General features: G+C 34.1%; 1 non-coding gene across 1 annotated transcript; it reads left to right on the top strand.

The window, feature by feature from the left end:
• The first annotated feature begins 643 nt into the window (after nucleotides 1-643).
• LOC140987046 (small nucleolar RNA R71) lies at nucleotides 644-754 on the top strand. The gene has a single exon (XR_012177047.1). It is a non-coding gene; the product is annotated as a small nucleolar RNA R71 (small nucleolar RNA).
• The last annotated feature ends 11,026 nt before the right edge of the window (nucleotides 755-11,780 follow it).

Here is an 11,780-nt window from a genome sequence, read left to right as displayed (position 1 = left end):
TTCTTGCTTTTGGATAAATGCATGAATTACATCTTCAAAGTTTTTTCTTGGAGGTGTAACATAAGGAATATAACCTTGATGATTTTGGTTATTTTGAAAATATTGTTGTGAGGGTTGTGCATTATTATCATTCCTCCAACTAAAATTAGGATGATTTTTCCATCCAGGATTATATGATGTTGAAAAAGGATCTAGTATTGGTTTTTTATAATTGTTAACATAATTTGCTTGTTCATGGAGACATTCTTTAAATGAAGGTAATGTTGGACAATCTTTTGTAGCATGATCATGTGTATCACATATATGACAAACAATTTCTTGAATACTTTTTAATTGACCACTCTTTTTCATTTCTAATGACTCAATTTTTCTTGCTAAAGATGCAAGTTTAGCTTGAATATCTATATCATCTTTAAGATTATAGATACCACCCCCATTTGTTGAATTATTGATTTTAGTTGTTGGTGGTTCTATTGTGCCTATATTATCCCAATTTTGAGCATTTTCTGCTAATGAATCCAAATACTCCATAGCTTCATTTGGGTTTTTATCTTCAAAAGTTCCATTACACATGAATTCTATCATTTGCCTATCTTTAGGTATTAGACCTTCATAAAAGTGAGAAACTATTCTCCATGTTTCAAAACCATGATGTGGGCATGTATTAAGTAATTCTTTATATCTATCCCAACATTGATAAAATGTTTCTCCTTGTTTTTGAGAAAAAGTAGTAATTTGTCTTTTAAAAGAGTTTGTTCTATGGGAAGGAAAAAACTTTTTGAGAAATTGTTGTTGCATTTCTTCCCATGATCTTATTGAACTTGATCTCAAATTTTGTAGCCATGTTTTAGCTTTATCTTTTAAAGAAAAAGGGAAAAGCTTTAATCGAACTATATCCATGCTACAATTTTGATCATTATAAGTGTTACAAACTTCCTCAAATTCTCTTAGATGTAAATATGGATTTTCAGAATCTAAGCCATGAAAATTTGGTAAAAGTTGAATAATTTGAGGTTTAAAGTTGAAATTAGATGCATCAGAAGGAAAAACTAAACAAGATGGGGCACTAGTTCTAATAGGGTTCATATGGTGCCTAAGTGTTCTTAATTGATCATGTTCTTGATTATTATTATTATTATTATCATTATCTTGAGTATTTGAATTATCATCCATGTTTAAATTATTTTCAGATACTCGAATAAGTCTACCACTTTTTTTACGACTCCAAATGCTCTTACAAGTAAAAACAACACAATACTTATAAATAAAACATAAATAACAAATATAAACTTAATTTATACCTCCACGGCAACTGCGCCAAAAACTTGCTACTACTTAAATTAGAATTAACCCAAGTGTAGGTTGTCTGCAAGTAATATATTTCGTAAGTACAAGATCGAGCCACAGAAATGTTATTTTAAGTTTAAATTTATTTATTTATAGATTATCAAATGCAAAAATGAAGTTTACAAATTATAAATTTTGTCAAGGCTCGAGGATTTATGCTTGGTTTATGTAATATTATTTAACTAAAAGTAAAACAAAGGAAACCACCATAAATAATGGTTCCAAGAAAATTACATATTTAAACACACACCTAATATAATATAGTTCTCACTATAGAAAATACCCAATTCACCGATATTTTATATATGGTACATATGATTATATATATAACTATATAAATATATAATTGCATAAAGTAAATGTTAAATTAAATCATTATATTTCAATTAGAACAACCGGTAGAGCTACACTATTGCCTAAATGAAATATATGATTTAATAAGTTAGATGCGGGAAAGTAAAAGTTGCGATAAAATAAATGTTAAATGCAGAAAGTAAAAGTTAGTTGCGATAAAGTAAATGTTATTGGATTGTTACATGTTAGTATTAAATCATAATATTTCATTTAGAACAACCGGCAGAGCCACGCTATCGTCTAAATTAAATATATGATATATATATGTATAATATAACAATAATAATTGATAAAATATTTATTGTATCAAAATTAAAAAACAAATTAAGATAACCACTTCAATGGTATCAAGCATTTGATGTAAATTGATAACAACAAATAATTTATTTTTAAACCTACAATAAAAAAAATTAGCAAAATGAAAAGAAATAAAGAAAGAGCATACAAAATATAAACAATCTTACTTCACCAAGAATTCATCCTCTTCACCTTGAAATAATAGATTTAGCTTTCCATGAGCTTACTTTTGATCAACACTAAAAACATCACTCATAATTGAGAAAATGAAAAATATATTGGAACTTAGAACTTTTATACACAGTCACACTATATTTTAGAATGAGATAGAATGATTTTCAAGCTAGCACGAGACCTCTATTTATAGGCCAAATGAGAGAAAGGGTCAAAAATTTTATTACTGCCATGTAGTTGTAATAGTAGTCTTTGTCTCCTCTAACTTCAATTCCATGTCCCTTCTTTCAACTAGCCACCGAGGCACACGCGTTGCGTGTGTCATGAATATATGAGGCTAATATATTAAACATTTATGATATTACAACACCATGACACCAAAAAATTTTGTACTTGATCAATGAAAAGCAAGGGGTTCCAAAATTTAAATAGATATGTCAAACTCAATTTGTTACCTCACATGATATAAGTGTTGATCATAAAAAAAATAATATTATTTTGAAACAGTAATATCATTTAATGTGAAATAATGATAAACTTCAATGTAAAATTAACAAATAGTCAAAAGATTGTCCAAAAATATGAGAATATCACCAAACTAAAATTTATTGAATATAAAAACAAAATTTGTCTTCTACATTCAGCTAATAAATTGAACAAAAAACAATTAAAGTTGTAGTTATCTTTAAACATTTTATGTATAAGCTAAACCATCCCTAGTCTAGCGTAATAAGAAAATATTTATTTTATCGAATCATATCATAGTACAACATAAACATACAAAATAAATAGAACAATCTATTAAAGAGTGCTATAAAAATTGATATGACAAAAAAAAATGTAAACTATTGCAAGTATTTCGCTATTTATGTTGATATAATAGAATACCTTCATGAATAGAATTTGGCAATGGTAGATGTGTGCTAGTACTTCCACGCTCGAAATGTGATGTCAAATTATGAAAAGATATTGGCTCTAAGCGACATGTTTGTCGCACTGTAGTCATATCAACAACTGTCACGGACAATAGATGTGAAGTTTTTTTAAATTTGGCAGTTGTAGTAGTACTTAAGAATGAGAACTATTTATGATGTTTTGTAAAATACATTATTAAATAAATGATTTTTGTGCCATTAAAGTATTGTTTAACATTAAATTTTGGATAGAATTCAAAATATTATAGAAGATACTTACGATTTTCATCGATGTTTTAAGTTGATTCTTGAATCATTATAGTTGGTGCAACAAAATCACTATTACCAAGATTAGACTCATTTGGAATTGATAATCTCTCATTATCTTGTCTCCTTCGATAATTATCTTCATTCATTGATGTCGTCTGGTACGCTGTGCCAATCTCCAATTTATTTGTTGATTTGTTGAACAATATATGCATATTGTAATTGTGTTGTACATCTAACACACAATAAAAGTATCACTTATAGACCATTTAAATATTTTTTTAACTACGTATTATACAATACTGGTTTGAAGTAGAAATGGAAGAAGTGATACTACGTATTATACTATGCTGGTTTGAAGTAGAAATGGAAGAAGTCAAATCCATTCTTCTAATTTGGTAATTTGATCGACATCGAGCAAGATAAGATTGTCGTCATTGTTGGGTAATAGAATGTATTCTTTTACGTTCGTTATGTGTTAGCATTTGTCACCTTTCAATGATGTAAGAGTTGGAGTTAGGATTTGTCATGTCCTACATAGAATTATATATCAATAGTTAATGTAATTATGAAAATGATCAAATAATAATGGAATACTTTTCAAGAAAATTTAAATGATTTTTTTTGCATGTACATACATGGCATTTTCGTAAACTATTTGATGCTATATTTTGTCTATATATCATTGTTTTTGTCTATATACGAAAGATATAAAAAAAATTACATATATTAATACTATCGTGTTATGTTGATTGATCATGAATGAATTTGATTGTTAAAATATAAATTTTTTCAAATTTTTTTTATAGTTTTCTACAATACAATATTAAAATGTTTTCTTGAAATTTTGAATGAAAAAAAATATCATACCTGCAGAGACCTTTGTTGTTGATTTGTGACGTCATTTGGATAGAAAACATGTTATTGACATTGTTTTTTGGTCTATGTTCTCTTGAACTCACGGATTCCATTTTTCAATGTTTAGATATCCGTAAGAGAAATATAAATAAAAATTTAAAATTTGTTAGTTGAGCTGTAGTGTTTGATCGTTGTTTCACTTACTCTTACTTCTACAATAAAATCGTTGGAACTCAGATATTATAAATAAAATTTTAAAATTTGTTAGTTTCAGAATGGGATAATATGACAACGTATGACATAAGAAAAAGCGTCTTTTGAGACAGCCGAATGATGATTATGAAGTTAAATAAGTTTAAATTTTCATGATCATAAAAAATTCCAAGTACGTTTATACAAAACCACAAAACTCGATTATCTCGTTTGAAGAACAAATCAACATTAGGTGACATATAAAAACATTGCATCCAATTAAAAACCAAAATTTTCTCTTAACAAAACATAAAAACAATGTACATCTTTTTCTTCAGGTTCAAGTGACAGAATAACAATGAACTTGTCAATACATTAGTCCGTTCGTAATGTTTCCAAGCATCATAAACTGGAGTATTTGATAATAAAAAGTCTCACCAGAACTCAAATCCTAACATAAAATAATAACAAAAAATTTTAAAGCGATGGAATGAAATTTTTTAAAAACTAAAGGTTGTCAGTGAAAACTGAACTTTTTAAAAAACTAAGGTTGTCATCAACATAGCCAAAGACAAAAAATAAATAAAATAAGACACACTTTTGATACACTGAATATGATGAAAAAGATATGAAAAATGATAGTTATGAAAAAATGTAAATTAACCAAAGAAGCCATACCTAAAGGTCTCAACTTTGCATCACTGTCAGAGTATAAATGAGAAACGAGTATCTGTTCAATTTGCTTATTGCAATTGCATATATTATCACAAATAATTTGTTTATTGCACTTGCATGTACCAAAAAAAACCCAAGGTTTGGTGATGTTCAATTCTAGATTCCATTCTCCACAAAATCTAGGAAAAATGCCAAAAGATTTTTGAACAATAATGTATAAATTTGTTGTGAGAACAATAATATTGTTTCATCAATTTGAAGGAGTTTGCTCGGATTTCTTCCATGGATTTTTATTTGACAAACTCAATAGGAGAAGATTAGAAGAGGGTTCACGTGCAAGATGGAGAGAGATAGAATACCTAAATTAATTCTTCTGTCCTTTATGAATGCTGAACATATGGATGAATTCTTTGAGATTTAGAGCACCTGTTCACACATTATGTCAAACGATTGGTGTGCAAATTTAATAAATATCCAAACCTTGGTGTCAGTATCGATAACAATTTTTGTTGGGTAAAACGGCAAAAACATCGATCAACACTTTTTGATTGGGAAAACGGCACGAACGTCATTCAACTAACTGAAACAAAAACACGCGATTTTATTCTATTAAAACAACACAAAACCTCTATCCGAAATACGTGCGAAAAATTAAGAAACCAAAAAAAATAAGGTTTTTACCGTCGCGTGACTGAAGAATCGCATTGAAAGAGAATGCGTTGTGTGATAGAAATTTGGGAGAGGAGATGTTTCCGTGTGAGGAAACCTGCAGTGGTTTTGAATGCAAGGTGGAGGAGAGCAGTTTTTTTTTACCATCTGCTCAAGTTGCAGTGTAATTGTGAGGGAAAAATTATAGTAGAAGTTTTATGGTTGAGAAAGAGATTTAACATAGATCTCAAAAATAAAGAAAGGGGAATGGAGTTATATGTCATCGTTTGGGAGTTGGGAGAGAAGAAGATAAGTTGATTTGGTTGAAACTTTAGAAAACGTGCAGAGATAGAGTGAGGGTATTTTAGGTAGTTTCAAAAACAGACCAAGACACTATTTAGTTATTCTAAGATGCTTAGCTTTAATAAATAGGAAAAGATGCTTTGTTCTATGACTTTAATCACCGAATTTGACTCTGCTCAAAACAGCAAACATGTGGAGAATTATCTGTTGATGAATTTAACCACTTGGTTCACCTCATTTGGTTAAATATTGAAATAGTTATGATTTTTTTACTATATGCTGGTAATGGTGAAAGTAAATTTGTCATCTTTTTGATACTTTCACAATTTGATCATCTTAATTAATTTTTTAGGCAATCATGTCTTCTGCAAAGTTGTAGATAATTTCTCAAGGATTTCAAACATATTTGAATCACCTCCATTTGAATTTTCTAGCTTGAGTTATAATTATTTTACCAACACGTAGAAAACCTGAAAATAAAACATATTTAGTAAGACATTTTAATATAAACAAACAATACTAAAATATCATAATTTTATAATTTTAATGAAACTTAAATTTTAAAATATAGGTTTTAACATATAATAAATTATTAATTTTAAGTTTCATCAGGCTGCCATGATCAGGACATGTTTAGACATTGTTTTACACGAGTTTAGAGGCTTATAATTCAAGCAAACCACCACACACGATCATGAATACAAGCTGGTGCAGAGGACTGCTCTCATAGGGTTCATGGCTTCGGTTTTGTTCAAGAGGGCGGGGCTCGGTCTTGGCTTGAGTTAGGGCTTAGCCAGGGTCTGTAAAGGGTCAAGGGAAAAGTCCTAGCCATGCTAGGTATAAAGGGCTAAAAATCCGTGGTTGAAAAATTGCGGATAATTTAAAAATTTTTTTTTAAATAAATAAAATTGCCCCATTCGTAATTGAACTGATAAATAAAGTTTGATGTTCAAAGTGGCAGCGGAAGAAATTAACATTTTTCGAAACAACAGTTAAAAATTTATCCAACAATATATAAAAATGTCTGAGCAATCAAATAATAATAAATGCTGAACTGAGGTCCTCGGGTCCTACTACTGCCGACTCGAGCTGGCTCACTGGTCCCCGCCCTCGATCCCGACATCATCATCAGCACCTACAACAATCAAGTCTAGTGAGTCTAAAGACTCAACATGCATATATCGTAAATAACAAGTAAATAAATAGTAAAGTTTTGCATGGGATAAAAATATCATGTCATGAGGCATAATGTGAAAATAACTTGTCGTGAGCAATTATAATACGTGCATAACTGAACTGAAAATCATAATGAAAATGTTTGCTCCTTGGAGCCCTGTCATGAAATAACTCTAATAATTTTCTGGTGAGATTATGGTCTACGCAAGTGGTCCCTGAACTGAACTGAACTAAGCTGAGCTGACTGGTAACTTACGACCGGATGAAACGGAACTGACCGGTAACTGGCGATCGGGTTTAATAATGTTTGTCTGATCAGACTAATGCCACAGTATACTGGGTGAAACAACTGAACTGACCGGTAACTGACGACCGGCTTTAATAATGATAGTAGAGTGACCACAAGCAATATCGCATAAATCTCAAAATTTGTATTTTTGCACGTAATATAATTACTTAACATAATTACATATCCTGTCATAATTTTACTGACTGGATTGGATCGCTCCCAGGCTCGCTGTAACCTAAATATGCCATGAAAAATATGCAATAGCTTTTACTTGACCAAACTATGCAATTAAATCCGAAAATGCGACAATTACGTCCAACGACTCCGTATTTAATAATGACCCCGAACCAACACTGAACCGTCATATAGTCATGATTAAAATACGCTTAAAATGATTAAATAATGCTCCAAAAATGGTGAGGGCCGAAATCTAGGTGAATGGAGGCCAAAACATGAAACGCTCTTTCGAGAGTCAATTTGGCACATCGCAACGTAAATTCTCGTACGACCTCAAAAATGATCCGAATCACAAACGGCCAAAAACATGACCTTCCTAACTGGATGAGGCACTGTCCAGTCCAAGGCCATAGGCTAAAAGCCAACCGAGAACTCGAAACACGCCTGAGAACAACAGCACCACTTGCTGTCAAATTACAGCAGCTGTGCAATCGCATTTCTTGTGTCTTTTTCGAGACTACCGGCCATTGGGGCTTGAACCACCAACCAGAGACTCTTACCAATATCCCAAGGAATGATTTGAACCATGGCTAAGGGCCCTAGGACAGCCACAATTCGAAATATTCCAGCAACAATCTGAAAAGTCCTACCCGAGCACCAATTCTGCACGTCGGGCCGTTGCTCTTGTTATACTTTCACAGATCGTTCCAGTGGCCATTTGATTGACCATGACACAATCTAGACATCTAGGGGCATTGTATGAACCGTGGCTAAGGGCCATAGGCCAAACAAGATCCATACCATTCCACCAAACTCGAACCATACTTGCTATAAAATGTGAAGGCCGAAGGGGGAAAGGGGCTGTTCTTGTTTTATTTTGTAAAAACCGATTCACCATGGACCAAGCCTCAAAAAGGGCAACTTAGTCACGTGTTAGACATACTAGGGAAGTGTTCTAACCATGGCTACAGGCCCCTAGGGCAGCCATGATCAGATCCATTCCCTTGGACAGCAGCAACAGATTTTTCGAAAGCTTAAATGGCCAAGATTGAGGAGTTGCTGTCAATTTCGGATTCTATCATGCATGGGGCTTGTTTGAATGGACCAACATGGTCTTAATGCATCTTAATACAGGTATAAATGTCACCTAGTGAGCCTGGAGTCGAACCATCCACCTGAAACAACAAAACAAGAGAAACCGTGAAGCTTGAAATGGGAACCGAAAATTTGCATGTTGCATTTTCTGAAATTCCTTGATGTGTTTCGGTTTTAACATGGAAATGATGATCATGAAATAAAACAATTTGATAGTAGGACTTGATTGAAGAGTCAAGGGAGAACATATGCATGCCTGGTTTCGTTTTGAAAGAAAAACGAATGAATACGACGACTCGGCGCGGAGGAGGTGGAGTGATCTTGCTACCTTGCTTCTACTCGATTTTCTCTCCTAATTCTTGCTATGATTCTCACGGTTTTTTTTACACTGATTTTACCTCTGATAATGCTCTCAGATTTCGGTGAGTGAGGAGGAGAAATATTTGTTAGGGGAGTGAGGGAAATGGTTGCAAATATAATTGGGAATGCAAGACTAGGTCTCCACTTTTTGAATTTTGAATTTTGTTGATACAAAGTGATTTGTTGGGGTGTTAGTTGGAGGCTATGACCGATTCTCTCATGTTAACTAGACTAGGATATTGCTTATTAATTAATTAATTAAGGTTGATTAATAATTAAAAGGTTATCAAGCTAAAAATGACAAAGAATGGATAAAAGGGTGAGTTGGCATATAAATGTTGCTTAATCATCTAAGGGCCGAAAATTAGAAATAAAAATGAAGGGGAAATGTTGTTTATTTAGCAAATTTTTAAACCTTTAAAGACTTACCTATCCTTTAAATAATTTAGTGAATTACCCATTAATTATGGAACTTAAATGAATTTGTTTTCTACTCACCTCAAGTTGTATAAATAATTCCCTAAACCTCCTTATTAACTTAATTTAACTTACTTGCTAGCTAAATTAAATTCTGGAATTGATTTCTTAATCTTAAATTCTATCTCAAAACTCCAACTCCAGTCCGGCCTCACTGAATTAACTGAAATGACAAAAAAATTAAACTGCTACGTAAAATAATTAAATTTAAATACTCATGCAATAAAATCATTTTAAATTTAAATACTAGAATTATGCATGACTTATACGTAGTCTAAGTTACAGGTTCTACAATCCTTCCCCCCTTAAAAGAAATTTCGTCCTCGAAATTAAGACTCGCCGAATAACTCGGGATACCGACTCCTCATCTCTGGCTCAGACTCCCACGTAGCTTCGTCCTCTGAATGGTTAAGCCACTTGACTTTCACTCGCTTAACCAGCTTGTTCCGAAGCTTCTTCTCCTGCCGGTCTAGGATCTGCACCGGTCTCTCCTCATAAGATAGGTCCGGAGTGAGCTGCAACGGCTCAAAATTCAAGACATGCGAAGGATTCGCCATATACTTCCTCAGCATAGAGACGTGGAACACATTGTGTACTCCGGCCAGATTCGGCAGAAGAGCAACACGATAAGTTAGCGTCCCAACTCTGTCAAGGATCTCAAATGGTCCAATAAATCTCGGGCTAAGCTTCCTTTTCTTCCCGCATCTCATGACACCCTTCATAGGTGCCACCTTCACAAAGACATGGTCGCCGACTGCGAACTCTAACTCTCTCCTTCTCTGATCTGCATAGCTCTTCTGTCGACTCTGAGCAGTCCTCATTCTATCACGGATCCGGGCTACTACATCAACAGTCTGCTGAATAATCTCATGACCCAGCTCTGCTCTCACTCCTACTTCATCCCAATGAACAGGAGATCTACACTTACGGCCATACAAAGAATCATACGGAGCCATTCCTATAGACGACTGAAAGTTGTTGTTATAGGTGAACTCTACCAATGGTAAGTTCGACTCCCAACTCCCTGAGAAATCAATGACGCAAGCTCGGAGAAGATCCTCCAAAATCTGAATGACTCGCTCTGACTGCCCATCTGTCTGCGGATGAAAAGCTGTGCTAAACAGCAACTTCGTCCCCATAGTCGAATGCAAACTCTTCCAAAACGAGGAAGTAAATCTGGGATCTCTGTCAGATACGATAGAAACTGGAATACCATGAAGTCGGACTATTTCTCGGATATACAACTCTGCATACTGAACCATGGTGAATGTCGTCTTAATAGGCAAGAAGTGTGCTGATTTGGTAAGACGATCTACAATCACCCATATAGCATTCGATCCCCTGGCTGACTTCGGCAATCCGGTCACAAAGTCCATGGTAACATTCTCCCACTTCCACTCAGGAATAGGAAGAGGCTTGAGCAAACATGCTGGTCTCTGGTGCTCTGCCTTCACTAACTGACAAGTCAGGCACTCGGAAACAAACCGTCTGATGTCCTTCTTCATACCAGGCCACCAATACAATAGCTGCAGATCTTTGTACATCTTCGTGCTCCCTGGATGAATAGAGTACGGCGACATATGGGCCTCTGATAAGATGTATGCTCGGATAGAATCACTGCTAGGAACCCATATCCTGTCTCGGTATCTCACTATTCCGTCGCTGACTGAATACAAAACACTGCCCTTGGCCTCATCTCTCTGCTTCCACTTGGCCAACTGCTCATCTGCTGCCTGACCACTGCGAATACGGTCAAGAAGGGAAGACTGAATGGTCAAGGTAGATAGACGGGGAACTCTACCTCGAGGATAAGTCTCAAGATCAAACCTCTGCATCTCAAACTGAAGAGGTCTCGAAACTGCCAAATGAGCCATCACTGCAACTTTTCTGCTCAGTGCATCTGCAACTACATTAGCCTTACCCGGGTGGTAGCTAATGTCACAATCGTAGTCTTTCACAAGCTCCAACCAACGCCTCTGACGCATGTTCAGCTCCTTCTGCGTAAAGAAATACTTGAGGCTCTTGTGGTCGGTAAAGATCTGGCACTTCTCTCCATACAGATAGTGCCTCCAAATCTTCAAGGCAAAAACTACGGCGGCCAACTCTAAATCATGGGTAGGGTAGTTCTTCTCATGAGTTTTCAGCTGTCTAGAAGCATAAGCTATCACCTTCCCATG

This window comes from Primulina huaijiensis, chromosome 10, assembly GCF_012295235.1.
Source record: "Primulina huaijiensis isolate GDHJ02 chromosome 10, ASM1229523v2, whole genome shotgun sequence".
Taxonomy (NCBI): domain Eukaryota; kingdom Viridiplantae; phylum Streptophyta; class Magnoliopsida; order Lamiales; family Gesneriaceae; genus Primulina; species Primulina huaijiensis.
The sequence above is the reverse complement of the archived record's forward strand: the minus strand, read 5'-3'. Positions and strand labels throughout refer to the sequence as shown.